At 55.0% G+C, this 12,520-nt stretch overlaps 1 pseudogene; it reads left to right on the top strand.

The window, feature by feature from the left end:
* Positions 1-610: 610 nt before the first annotated feature.
* On the top strand, positions 611-1,518 carry LOC136483438 (mitochondrial import inner membrane translocase subunit TIM23-1-like; annotated as a pseudogene).
* The last annotated feature ends 11,002 nt before the right edge of the window (positions 1,519-12,520 follow it).

The raw sequence follows: 12,520 nt of genomic DNA, 5'->3' as shown, positions 1-12,520 counted from the left end.
TTGTGCGGCGAGTAAACAGGAGTCGTTGGCTTGCGCTCTTACGGTCGCGTGGCGGCGGCGGCGTGCTAAGTGCTAACTGCAATTGTCCCACCACTATCGCCCGGTTCTGCTGATTTTCATTTGCTCCGAGTTGCTAATTGCGAGGCAGCATATCCGAATGGAGTAGTTATTAACGTATTATTATATAAACAAAAGTTGAGGAATGGCTAGATGTATATGATAATGAAAAAGATTTCTAAATATCCGATCAAGACGATCAAGAATGCTCACGAAACACGGTTCTAAGGCATGTCATTAGAAATACTTATGTCTGTTGTGCCTAAATTCAGATGAAACTTTTATTTACATTGGCGTAAATCCCTGTTGTGCGTAAAAAGCAAGATGTTTAAAAACTTTGGTTCCTTTACCTTCATTTTGCTTAGGATCAGCGGTATATATGTTATCTGACGTCTATGTTCATATACAACACATCCTAGCTTTGATCACAAGAAAGAAAATCCAGTAATCATTCAAAACATCTGCATAGAACGGGGAAAAAACTCGGCTGGGGCGTCTGGAGTGTCCAGACTCTGCCAATAAGACATCGAGGGGTCTCTTCGCAAAAGGCGGCTACCAAAACGCTCCATTGCCTTCCCTTCCCCACTTCCCCGGCCCCTGCCTCCCGCCGCCGACACCACTACAAACCCTAGCAGCTCCACCACCGCCGCCCGCCATGGCCGACCCTCGGATGTTCCCTTCGGGATCAAACGACCGCACCGACGCCTCTGACGCCGGACGCCGGACGCCGGCTCTACAACCCGTACCAGGACCTCAACATGCCCTACAGCTACCGGACGCTCTACGACCTCCCCACCTCGCCGGAGTTCCTCTTCTAGGAGGAGGCCCTGGCGCAGCGGCGCTCGTGGGGTGAGAATCTCACTTTCTACAAGGGCGTCGGGTACCTCTCGGGCGCCGTCGGCGGCGCCGCGCTGGGCCTCCGCGACGCTGCCAGGGGCACCGAGCCCGGGGAGATCGCCAAGATCTGCGGCAACCGCGTGCTCAACGCCTGCGGCAGCTCCGGCCGCCGTGTCGGGAACACGCTTGGCGTCATCGGCCTCATGTACCGGGATCGAGAGCGCCATGGTCGCGGCCCGTGACCGCGACGACTAGATCAACAGCGTCGCTGCTGGGCTCGGCACGGGCGCGCTCTTCCGCGCCACTAACGGGCCGCGATCCGCCGCCGTCACAGGCGCCCTCGGCGGGATCCTCGCCGCAGCGGCCATGAGGGGCAAGCAGCTAGCCAAGAGATACGTCAATGTCATATGATCGTGCATTTGTGGTAGCAATTGTTCGCATGAGCGAACAATGAAATGGTCTAGTGCTATTCAGGATACCTTTTCTGAATGATAATCCGTGCTTTGTTAGTCACGTAAACCAGCTGAATGGGAAATTTTGAGCTGCATTGCAATGCAACATCGTGCTTATAATGTATTATTAATACGTGCATTGGTGGCGTTGTTGAGCAACTAGTATGATCTTGTCTGGAGATGTTTAGGTCTGCTTTGTGCTTTATTTATATCTTTATTTATGTTGATCCGTTTTCTCTTTCTGTGTTGTGGTGACGTGAGATTAGCAATCAAATATCTCTAAGATGAGAGATGTGTCGGGGATCAGTATTAAGGATACCTGACGAAGGGATCTGAGGATCACGGATGACAAACTCACCTAGATAATCGAGGATGTATTTCAGTATCAACCGACCACGAAGGGACGGTTTCCGTCTCTCCAGACCCATCGGGCATGGGCCCGTGTCGCCCGACCTCGAGGGTACGGGAGTCGTCGTGACCGACTCTGAGGGCATGGGCTCCGTCTCGCTCGACCCCTCGAGCACGGGCCCCATGTCGCCCGACCCTGAGGGCACGGGCTCCGTCTCGCCCGACCCTGAGGGCACGGGCTCCGTCTCGCCCGACCCCGAGGGTACGGGAGTCATCTCGCCTGACGGGGACCCATACCGCTTCCAACCACTACAGGTCTAAGGGTACGACCCCGGGGTCAAACTTTTGATACCGAGAGGGAAGCGGACACGTCTCGACGTGACCCGTGGCCACGTCAGGCCACACCCGGGGGTTCGCATCGCCAACAGTGACGGGTGCGTTGTCGCTGTAACACCTAATCCCAGTACGGCCGATGACAGGCACGTCGGTTCACCAGGCCATCCGCGGGGACGGGATGGGATGCCACGATCGGCTGATGACATCAGGGCATGGCACCAGTGGTGAACAAGAGCCCGACGTGGAGCCATCCCCGTCACCATCTACGGCGTCAGTGGGACCCGCATGAAGAAAAAGAAGGACGCGACGGCCCTAAAGGCCTTCTTCTCCCTCGCTTTTCCCCTTTCCTCTCTGTCTCTCCCTATAACATGTGCCTTTCCCTTCACATATAAAAGGAAAAGCAGGACGTCCCATGAGAGGAGGAGCACACGGTTGAACGAACTCAACAAGACAACTCCTTTCGATCCTTTCACCAGAGACTTAGGACCTTCTCCCTCTCTCGCGCGTTTGTAACCCCTACTACAAACTAGTGCCGGTAACACGAGCAGCAGCAGACTGAACGTAGGGACATTCAATCCGAACCAGTATAAATCTTTGTGTCCTCTGAGCACACCATCCGGGCCAGGACGCGCAGATACAAATTTACTAGCTGGTGATCCAAAACACCGACAGTTAGCGCTAGATAGAGGCTTTTTGTGCATCTCGACGTCCACATTAGGCCTCGGATGGCTAGTCATGGCGTCAGCTGGGTCCCGGGCGAGCACGTGCGCTTCGGAAACCTATATTTCATCGTCACAACGGAGAGAGAGTTGGCGCATGCCCCCGCCAACATCCAGCCTCTCCACTCCGTTGGCCTCGACGCGATCGTCGAGGCGCTTGAGGAGCTGCAGCAGCACGCGGCGGAGGACCGTGCCCCCGGAAGCAACCAGCTCCCCGGCTTCGATTATGGGAGGCTAGAGCGCCAACTCGACGCCTTTCTGGGACCCCGATCATCCCGAGAGGACCTGTGCTGCCTCACCTTCTTGTTCGCCAACGTCATGACGTAGCTTGCCGTAAGGGAACCACTCTCCCTGGAATACCTCATCTAGCGCGCTCCAACAGCGTTCCCGTTCGGTCTGCGCAATGCCGCGAGGACCATTAGTCACCTCATGGCACAGCGCCTGCGCCCGTCCCCCACGGATGACGAATTCGTGGGTATGACAAACTACGTCGCAGAATTTTTCCACGACCTTCTCGTGGGAGATTCAGAGTCACTCTCCGACTCCGACTCCAGCAAGGGAAGCCATCACCCCTCGCGAGAATGGTTTATGGCAGGTACCCCCAAGGGACGTGTCGAAAGCGTCCATGAGGGAGGGGCTACTCCACCAAACGACCTCGACGATGAGGTCAAGAAAGATACGGGCCCTTCCTCACATGCAGGCGGAAACAGCTAAGGGCGTGGCACCAGGAACTCGAGGATGCACGACTCCAGCTAGAGCAGGAGCGCACGGAGCTTGAGAAAGATATCTAGCGCCACGAAGACAGTGGGCATGAGCGCGCCATGGCCCGCGACATGAACCAGAGGATCATCAAAGACGATGGAGCCCTCCCACACTTCGCCTGAACAAGCCAGAACATCATTATCGCGGCGGCCTTGCTCCGAGGGCTCGAAGAGCCTATGACACCCGAGGATCGTCGGGCCCATTGCGAGATCATACGCTGCTCGAGCACGCGGCGGTGTAGCAGACGGAGAGCTCGCTGTCTCAGCGACGTGAGCTCGACGCCAGTCAGCGTGCGCCCTTGGGACAACATGTCAAGGACGTGTCTGTCCACCAGGCGCCGCATGGTGGCGGGGCACGCGCTACGGCCTTGGTGCATGAGCGTCTCGATCTCCACCATGACGCACAAAACACCTTGGATGCCCGTAGACGTGGATGAAGCGACGAGAGAGAGGAAGCCGGCTGCGGCTATCACCCTCGTTGCGACGGATGCTATGACAGCGGCGAGGACCGGAGCCCGAGCCCTGACCTGTCGGGACCTCAGGCCTTCGGCTGACACATCCTCAACGCCGCCTTCCCACCACGATACCGACCGCCGACCAACATCCAGAAATACTCCAGGGAAACTAACCCCGGACTATGACTCGAGGATTACCGGCTTACTTGCCAAGCCGATGGAGTGGATAGTGATAGTTTTATTATCCGCAACCTCCCATTGTTCCTGGCCGATTCGGCGCGAACATGGCTGGAGCACCTTCCGTCCAACCAGATTCAAAGTTGGGCGGACCTAAAGGAGATTTTCATGGGAAATTACTAGGGCACCTACACGCGTCCTGAAAACCCATGGGATCTCAAAAACTGCCGATAGAAGTTCGAAGAAACTCTACGTGAGTACATCCGGTGCTTCTCCCGGCAGTGCAACGAGCTGCCCGACGTCGCCGACGCCGACGTTATAGGAGCCTTCCTGTCCGGGACCACCTGCGAGTCCCTAGTACATGAGCTGGGACGTAAGGGTCCCCAAACCACCAAGGAGCTCCTCGACATCGCCACCAGCCACACCTTGGACGAGGAGGCGGTCGGAGCGATTTTTTATCGTCCCAAGGGCAAAGCGAAGTGGGACGAGGACACCGACGAAGGTGCCTCCAACTGCCCCAACAAGAAGAAGAACAAGCAGCGACGTGAGGTCTCGCTCATGGCCGCTGCCGACCGCAAAGGGGGTCGGAAGCCCGCCGAGGGTACCCGAACACTTCAAGAAGCTGCTCGAAGGGCCATGCCCGAATCATGCATTCCCTACGTTCTGGCGCGGAGCTTATTCACCGTGATGCTCCCTATCGGCTGCAAATCGTTGAGTCAGATATATGTGCGTATATATCTTGTTCCTTCAGATTATTCAATAGCACTCCATCTTGCTGGGCCGCATGTCATGGGCTGCATAGGAGAAATGCTAGTTGATCCCGGTGTTTGGATGGAATTCAATCGCCACGTACACGTCCACGCAGCCAGCAAACACCTCAACTGACCTTCTAGAAACTTGATCACGAATGATAATTATCACGTGGAGATAAGTACGTAAGCTGGCAGCGCCGGATATCTCGCTCTGCTAATGAACCCCGGCGGCGCGTGCGTGTGGCCCAACAGGCCAGCTGCTACCCTAATTGCCTACCTATATAAAGGAGCCTCAGGACCCTGGGAGAGGCCAATCGCACTTTCCATCCACAAAGCAACTAGCACCGCTGGGCCCTCCTACCGCAAGCGCGTATTCGCAATCCGCCAATGCCGACGTCCGGCCGCGAGGGAGCCCATCGGCGCGGCGATCAGGCGTCTTCATCTAGAAGGCCGCATGCCCAATCTCACAGACTTTTTTTTTCTTGTATCCAAACAGACTGTAAGTTTACAGCCCGCTTCTTCTCTCTTTTATCTTCTCTCTCCTCTACCTCAGCATTTAGTCACTTTGCTCTTCATGCACATCGGCCGACGTCACGGCTGGCCGAGAAGTGGATGACGCGGCAGCCGGATGATCCAATCGGAGCCGGACTGCGAGAACCATCGCGTCATGAGGAGGCGGAGCATCGCCGGCGGGCTTCGGCTTGTTGGGGACAGACATGCCCGCGGCGTGGAGCTGGAGGCTGAGATCCGAACGCGGCCGCCAGGACAAGAACCTGAAGATACAAGTACTACACCAGGATGCAACTACTACTACAAGAGGCATGCGAAGCATAGATGTACATGCATATACGTGCGCGTACAGGCCATGCATGCACATACCATCTACGTGTGCCGAGAACACGAGCAAGGCGACGTACAAGTCTTCATCAACAACTCCAGATAATCAAGTTCCACAACATACCACGACGACGTTGCCAAGGATATCCGAAGCAGTTCGAGCTACACCAACCATGCAAGTGCTACTAACACTACAACACCATGTGCCGTTCGACACCGACGAGGCGTAGGACGCAGGTGGGCATGGCTGATGTTCTAGCCATGTACCGGCTCATGGACCGACGAGGCCATGGACACGCCGACGCCACCCACATCTACACCAACATCATGCATGGAGAAGTGAAGCGAAGATCGAAGACGACGACCACAGCAGCAGAATCGGAGGTACTCCGTGAGCTAGCTCACGGGGGTAATTAACTGGGAGCCTTTTGAGGCCCCAGGGCCCATGAAGACCACGATCGCCCATGTCAGCCCATGAAGACCATGATCGCCCATGTCAGATCACCGCTAGCAGGCCATGTAGCGCATGCATCATTAGGATCTTGTATTTGTTAACTCGTGATGATTAATAAAATACATGTTCCCATCTTTTTATTTTGTGTACCTTAGTACACTGGCACACCCGCACTTTTTCCCACACGAGAAGCCGCTTGAGGCGGGTTTTCTGGTGTCCAAACACCTTCGAGGTGGTCGGGTTCCACGGGACCTACCACGCCATCCTGGGACGTCCATGCTACGCGAAGTTCATAGCCGTTCCAACTACATCTATCTAAAGTTGAAGATGTCGGGTCCGCGCGGGGTCATCACCATCGGCACCTCCTTCTAGCGCGCCTCCGAGTGCGAGGTCGAGTGCTGCGAACACGCCGCGGCGATTGTCGCCTCCAGAGAGCTCACGACCATCCGGGAGGAGATCGTTGAAGAAGCTCCCAACCCCAAGCGGTCGGTCGGGTCTTTCGAGCCCGTGGAGGACACCAAGGAGGTCCACATAGATCCAACTGCCCCGAGGGCAAAGTGGTGCGCATCGGCACCCCACTTTTCTCAATATATGAAAGCGCGCTCATCGACTTTCTCCGCGCCAACAGAGACATCTTTGCGTGGAGACCCTCAGACATGCCAGGCATTTCGAGGAAAGTCGTTGAGCACGCCTTGAAGACTAGGCTAGGCTCCAAGCCAGTGAAGCAGCGCCTACGTCGCTTCGACGAGGAGAAGCGCAGGACCATCGGTGAGGAGATTGTGAAGCTTTTGGCGCTAGATTTATCAAGGAAGTGTACCACTCCGAGTAATTAGCCAATCCCATTCTTGTAAGAAAAAAGAGTAAAAAATGGAGAATGTGTGTTGATTACACGGGTCTCAACAATGCATGTCCAAAGGATCCATTTACTTTGACGCGCATAGACCAAATAGTCGACTCGACCTCAGGATGTGAAACCCTTTGCTTCCTTGATGAGTACTCCGAGTACAATTAAATCATGATGAAAGAGTCCGACAGCGTGCGATGTCTTTCATCACCACGTTCGGGTCATTCTGCTACGTCACAATGTCATTCGGTCTGAAAAACGTGGGGGCTACATATCAACGTTCTATGCTCAAGTGTTTCGAAGACCTCATCGGGCAAACCATTGAGGCCTACGTGGATGACAACATGGTCAAGTCTAAATAGGTTGACCAGCTCATAGCCGACCTAGAGTAGACCTTCGTGCAAACGGCATCAAACTCAACCCCGAAAAATGTGTTTTTGGGGTCTCGAGGGGCATGCTGCTGGGTTTTATCGTCTCCGAACGCGACATTGAAGCCAACCTAGAGAAGATCTCGGCCATCACGAGGATGGGCCTAGTCCAGATAATAAAGGGGTACAGCGACTTACAGGGTGCCTCGCCGTGCTCAGCCGCTTTATCTCGCGCCTCGGCGAATGAGGTCTCCCCCTCTATCGGCTTCTGAAGAAAACTGACCATTTTGAGTGGACGCCCGAGGCCTAGGAGGCACTTGACAAGGTTAAGAAGCTCCTGACGAAGGCCCTGATCCTAGTCCCCCCGACCAACGGGGAACCACTTCTGCTCTATATTGCGGACACCATGCAAGTGGTTAGCGCCGCCCTGGTGGTAGAACAGGAAGAAGAGGGACACACCCTCAAGGTGCAGCGTCCCGTATACTTCATTAGCAAAGTCTTGTCTAATTTCAAGACTCACTACCCCCAAATCCAGAAGCTTTTGTGTGCCATCCTGATCGCCAAGAGGAAGTTGTGTCACTACTTCGAGTCGCACCCGGTGACGGTCGTAAGGTCCTTCTCTCTCGGTGAGGTCGTCCAAAACTGGGATGACATAGGAAGAATCATGAAGTGGGCACTTGAGCTGATGGGTCAGGGCATTTTGTATGCCCCTCGGGTGACCATCAAGTCTCAAGTGCTAGCCAATTTTGTTGCAGAATTGATCGAGATCCAAATGCCACCAGCAACCGTCGATCAAGAGTACTAGACAGTGTACTTCGACGGATCACTGATGAAGAAAGCCAATGGAGTGGAGCTAGTCTTTGTTTCACCCCTTGGGGTACGCATGAGGTACATGGTTTGCATCCATTTTCCCTGCCTCCAACAATGTGGACGAGTATGAGGCACTCATCAACGGCCAACGCATCGTCGATGAGTTGGGCATCCGATGGCTTAACGTCCGGGGCGACTCCCAGCTGGTCATCGACCAAGTCATGAAGAAGTCAAGCTACCGCCGCACCAAGATGGTTGCATATTGCCAAGAAGTCCGCCAGCTAGAGGACAACTTTGATGGCCTCAAACTCAACCACATCCCAAGACATCTCAACGAGGCGACCAACATGCTAGCGAAAATTGCATCCGGTTGAGAGCCAGTTCCAACGGGCATCTTCGCCAGTGATCAGTACAAGCCCTCAGTCCACTACGAGGAGCCAGAACAGACAGGTGACGGGCCGCCTGCCCTGGGCTTAGGGGCTATCCAACCATCGGCTCCTTCCGACCCTAAAGTCATAGAGCTTGACGAAGATCCAGCAGCAGAGCCCGACCCTCTAGCTGACTAGAGGACGCCTTACCTCGACTACCTCCTCTATGAGGTGCTACCGATGGACAAAACAGAGGCTTGGCGGCTCACGCGTCGTGCCAAGTCCTTCGTTGTTATTGAGAGGGAGCACTACAAGCGAAGCCACACCAGGATCTTGTAGCACTGCATCCCCATCGAACAAGGGAAGTAGTTGCTAAGAGATATCCATGGTGGGGTCTACGGGCACCATGCCACACCTAGGACCCTGGTCAGAAATGCGTTCTGACAGGGCTTCTACTAGCTGATGCTAAATAGATTGTGCACGCCTGCGAAGGGTGTCAATACTACGCTCGACAGACCCACCTGTCGGCCTAACCACTCTAAATGATCCCCATCACGTGGTCGTTCGTGGTCTAGGGGCTCGATATGGCCGGACCTCTCAAGAGAGCGCCTGAGGGCTATACGTACTTTCTTGTCGCCGTAGACAAGTTTACAAAGTGGATAGAGGCTTGGCCGATCTCTGTGATCAAGTTCAACCAAGCCATGTTGTTCTTCCTTGACATCATCCACCACTTTGGAGTCCTGAACTCCATCATCATGGACAACAGCACACAGTTCACCAAGAAAAAGTTCCTCCAATTTTGCGATGAATACCACATCTACGTTGATTGGGCTACCGTGGCGCACCCCCACACGAACGGCATGGTCCAATAAGGCCTCAAGCCTAGGATCTTCAACCGGTTGAACAAGTTTGGGGGGCGATGGGTTGCTGAGCTTCCCACGATGCACTAGAGCCTGAGGATGACCCCTAGCCAGGCCACCAGCTACATACCCTTCTTCATGGACTACGGTTCCGAGGTTGTCCTCCCGACCGACCTCGATAATGGAGTGCCAAGGGTTAGGCCATACAACGAGCAGGGAGTCGAGGCATCCCTCGAGGACGCCATGGATCAGCTCATTGAAGCGCGTGACATTGCCCTCCTCTGCTCGGCCAAGTACCAGCAGCCATTGCGCCGGCATCACAGCCGTTGGGTGCGGGGTCGGGCCTTAACGTCGGGGACCTAGTGCTCCGCCTCATCTAGAGCAACAAGAACCACTACAAGCTCTCTTTGTCGTGGGAGGGACCGTATGTCGTCGTGGAGGTGCTTCGGCCCAGCACCTACAAGCTCAAGACCATCGACGGCAAAGTCTTTGTCAACGCCTAGAACATCAAGCAGCTACGTCGCTTTTACCCCTAATCTATGTGCGTACTTATGAAAATTAAGAATGACGTTTTTGAAATGAAAAACACTTTCTCTTATCGATTTTGCTATCGTGTCCTCGATCTTTAGTGATACCTGACCCCAGCAACGGCAAGGGGTCGAGCCTCACTCAGAGGCTAATAAGAGTATGTCTACCTAAAAACATTCTCTGCACCCAACCCTCTCTTACGTTAAGATCTAGAAGCAAGGGTTGCGGAAACAAACACCGAGTAAAACTGGTCGGACTGCAAGAAACCTATGCCCCAGCGGCTACGGCGTTTTTGCTCATCAGCATGATTAGAGTTTTTCATCCGCACCTCGAGCTTTACAGCCTTAACAACGGAAAGGATCGGAACGCATGAACCTTTTTTCCATAAAAAAGGGAGAAGAACCAAAAGTCTGTTCAGCCATAATAAAAGTCAAGAACATATCCACTTATTACAAGTTCGCCACCTGGCCTATCTAACTAACTAATTCTTCAGGGGGATGATCTCATCCTCTATTTTGGCAAATAAGTCTTATGCCAGAGGGGCCACCTCCTTCTCGATATCCTCTAGCTTTGCCCCGGAGTAACCGGGCACAAAGCCCTGGCTCATCATCGCCAAATCGATGTTCTCGTAATGAGAACGGACAATCGCAAATGATCAGTGAACGCCGAAGTGAAGCATGTCCCATGCGATTTCACGTGCTTAATTCGTAATCCGGATGGCACGAACTGTGAACGAGCTCATCTCCTGCTCCGGGGCTAGTTCGAGGTCATCAAAGATCATTTGGACAGTGACGCACAGGGTATCATGCTCGTCGCTCTCCTATAGGAGGGAGGCCTTCACCTCGTCGAGCTCCTTCTCTAGGCCGCGGCTCTTCATCACCTCCACCCTAAGCTTATCGTCGAGACCTGTCCAAGTCACATACCGATCGTGTCAAAAGGCCTACCATGGATTCCAGGGAGAAAGACAATAAGAGAAACCAAAGGCTTACCATCCACGTCTGCTCGAAGCCTACGCACCTCATCGCGCTGCTGGGTCACCTCCGTGGTGCTAATCGGCCTTCGTGGCGAGCCTGGTGGACACACCCTCGGCCGCACCCTTCAGGTCCCTCTCCCCCTCAAGCTCACCCTCGAGGAGGTTGATCCACTACTAGGCGTTGGCGCGCTCCTGGCGAGCCAAATCACACTCCATGCGGATCCCCTCTATGGCCCAGAGCAAATCATCCCGCTCCTTCCATAGCCACTCGGCCTCCACGGCGTCCATGCGTGCCCTCTCGATCAGGTCCATGAGCTTCTCCCTGGCCTCATGTGCATCATCGTGAGCCTCCTTCTCTCGGACTCAGAGGTCGGCTAGCTCCCGGGGAGCGGGGGCAAACTCAGCCACCTCCTAACGAGTGGCAGTGAGCTATGTGGTTAGCCCCTAACTCCGCTGCGTCTCTTCGGCAAGGCGGTCCCAAACGTCCTTGTGATGAAGGAATTGGGACTTCTCTCGGCTGTGGACCATAAGGGACTGCGGAGAGGACATGACTTAGAGGCGCGAAAAGAGAAAATGAGGGTTGAAAACACGGTCATGTCATACCTAGCCAACCGGGGTGACGATGTCGTGCAACGAGCAAGCCACGGTCCCAACCTCCATGTGGATGCTCCCCAATTCCCTCTCCTCCGTGGCATCATCGAGGGCAAAAAATGTCGCCCCTGGGTCCCATCATTCTACCCACCAGATCTAGGATCCTCCCCATGTGCGCTAGTCGCCGCCCACCTAGACCGGAGACAAGGATGGCTCCGCGCCGATCCCAAGCGACGCCGACCCCTCTTGTGGCAACAACTCCTCTGGAGCGAACCCTCCAGTGGTAGAGGGGGTGGGTGACATGGATGCAAAAGCCTTCCCCATCACCACATCAGCTAAGGATGCCTCGAGTGTGCCCTCTTCGGTCTACCTCACCGGGGAGGCGGCCACCCGCACGGATGATGACTCTGGCTATGTCGGTTTTACTTGTGACGTCGTGGCCACATCCGGCTACGCCACGCCCGCCACGAGTGCCTCGGACATGCCCTCCTCCGTCTGCTCTCCTGTGGACGCCCCAGCACCACTCTTGCTCACCTCCAAAGAGGCACCAACCGGCTCCTGGCGCGTCTGCTAGAGGGCGAGGCTCTTCTTTGGCGTAAGCCTCAGGAGAGTCCCACATCCTCTGACGCTACAAAGGACATGATAGTCAGTTTACGGCAAAAATTCGGTAGAACAAAAGGACAAAAAACTCTTGACTCACCTCGACGCCATCGGACGATGACGCTTTGGGGCTAGCCTACCCGACCCTGGCTGCTCCTCATCGGCGCGTTGCCACTTTGAGCCCTCCCTCTATTCGGAGGGTTCGGATCGAGCGGAGCGGCTGGTTCCCACCGACTCTGGGGGCACCGTGGGAGGCCCAAACGAAGCAGGGTGGCTTGATTCTGCCAGCTCCGGGGGTGCATCCTTCCCCTCCTACCCTAGGGCATGCCACGAGAAAGGCCCCGCCTGCGGCAGAGATGGATCCTCATCCCTACCACCTAGCTCATCCCATTG

Source organism: Miscanthus floridulus, chromosome 1 (genome assembly GCF_019320115.1).
Source record: "Miscanthus floridulus cultivar M001 chromosome 1, ASM1932011v1, whole genome shotgun sequence".
NCBI classification, from domain to species: domain Eukaryota; kingdom Viridiplantae; phylum Streptophyta; class Magnoliopsida; order Poales; family Poaceae; genus Miscanthus; species Miscanthus floridulus.
This window is presented reverse-complemented; position numbering and strand designations above follow the sequence as displayed.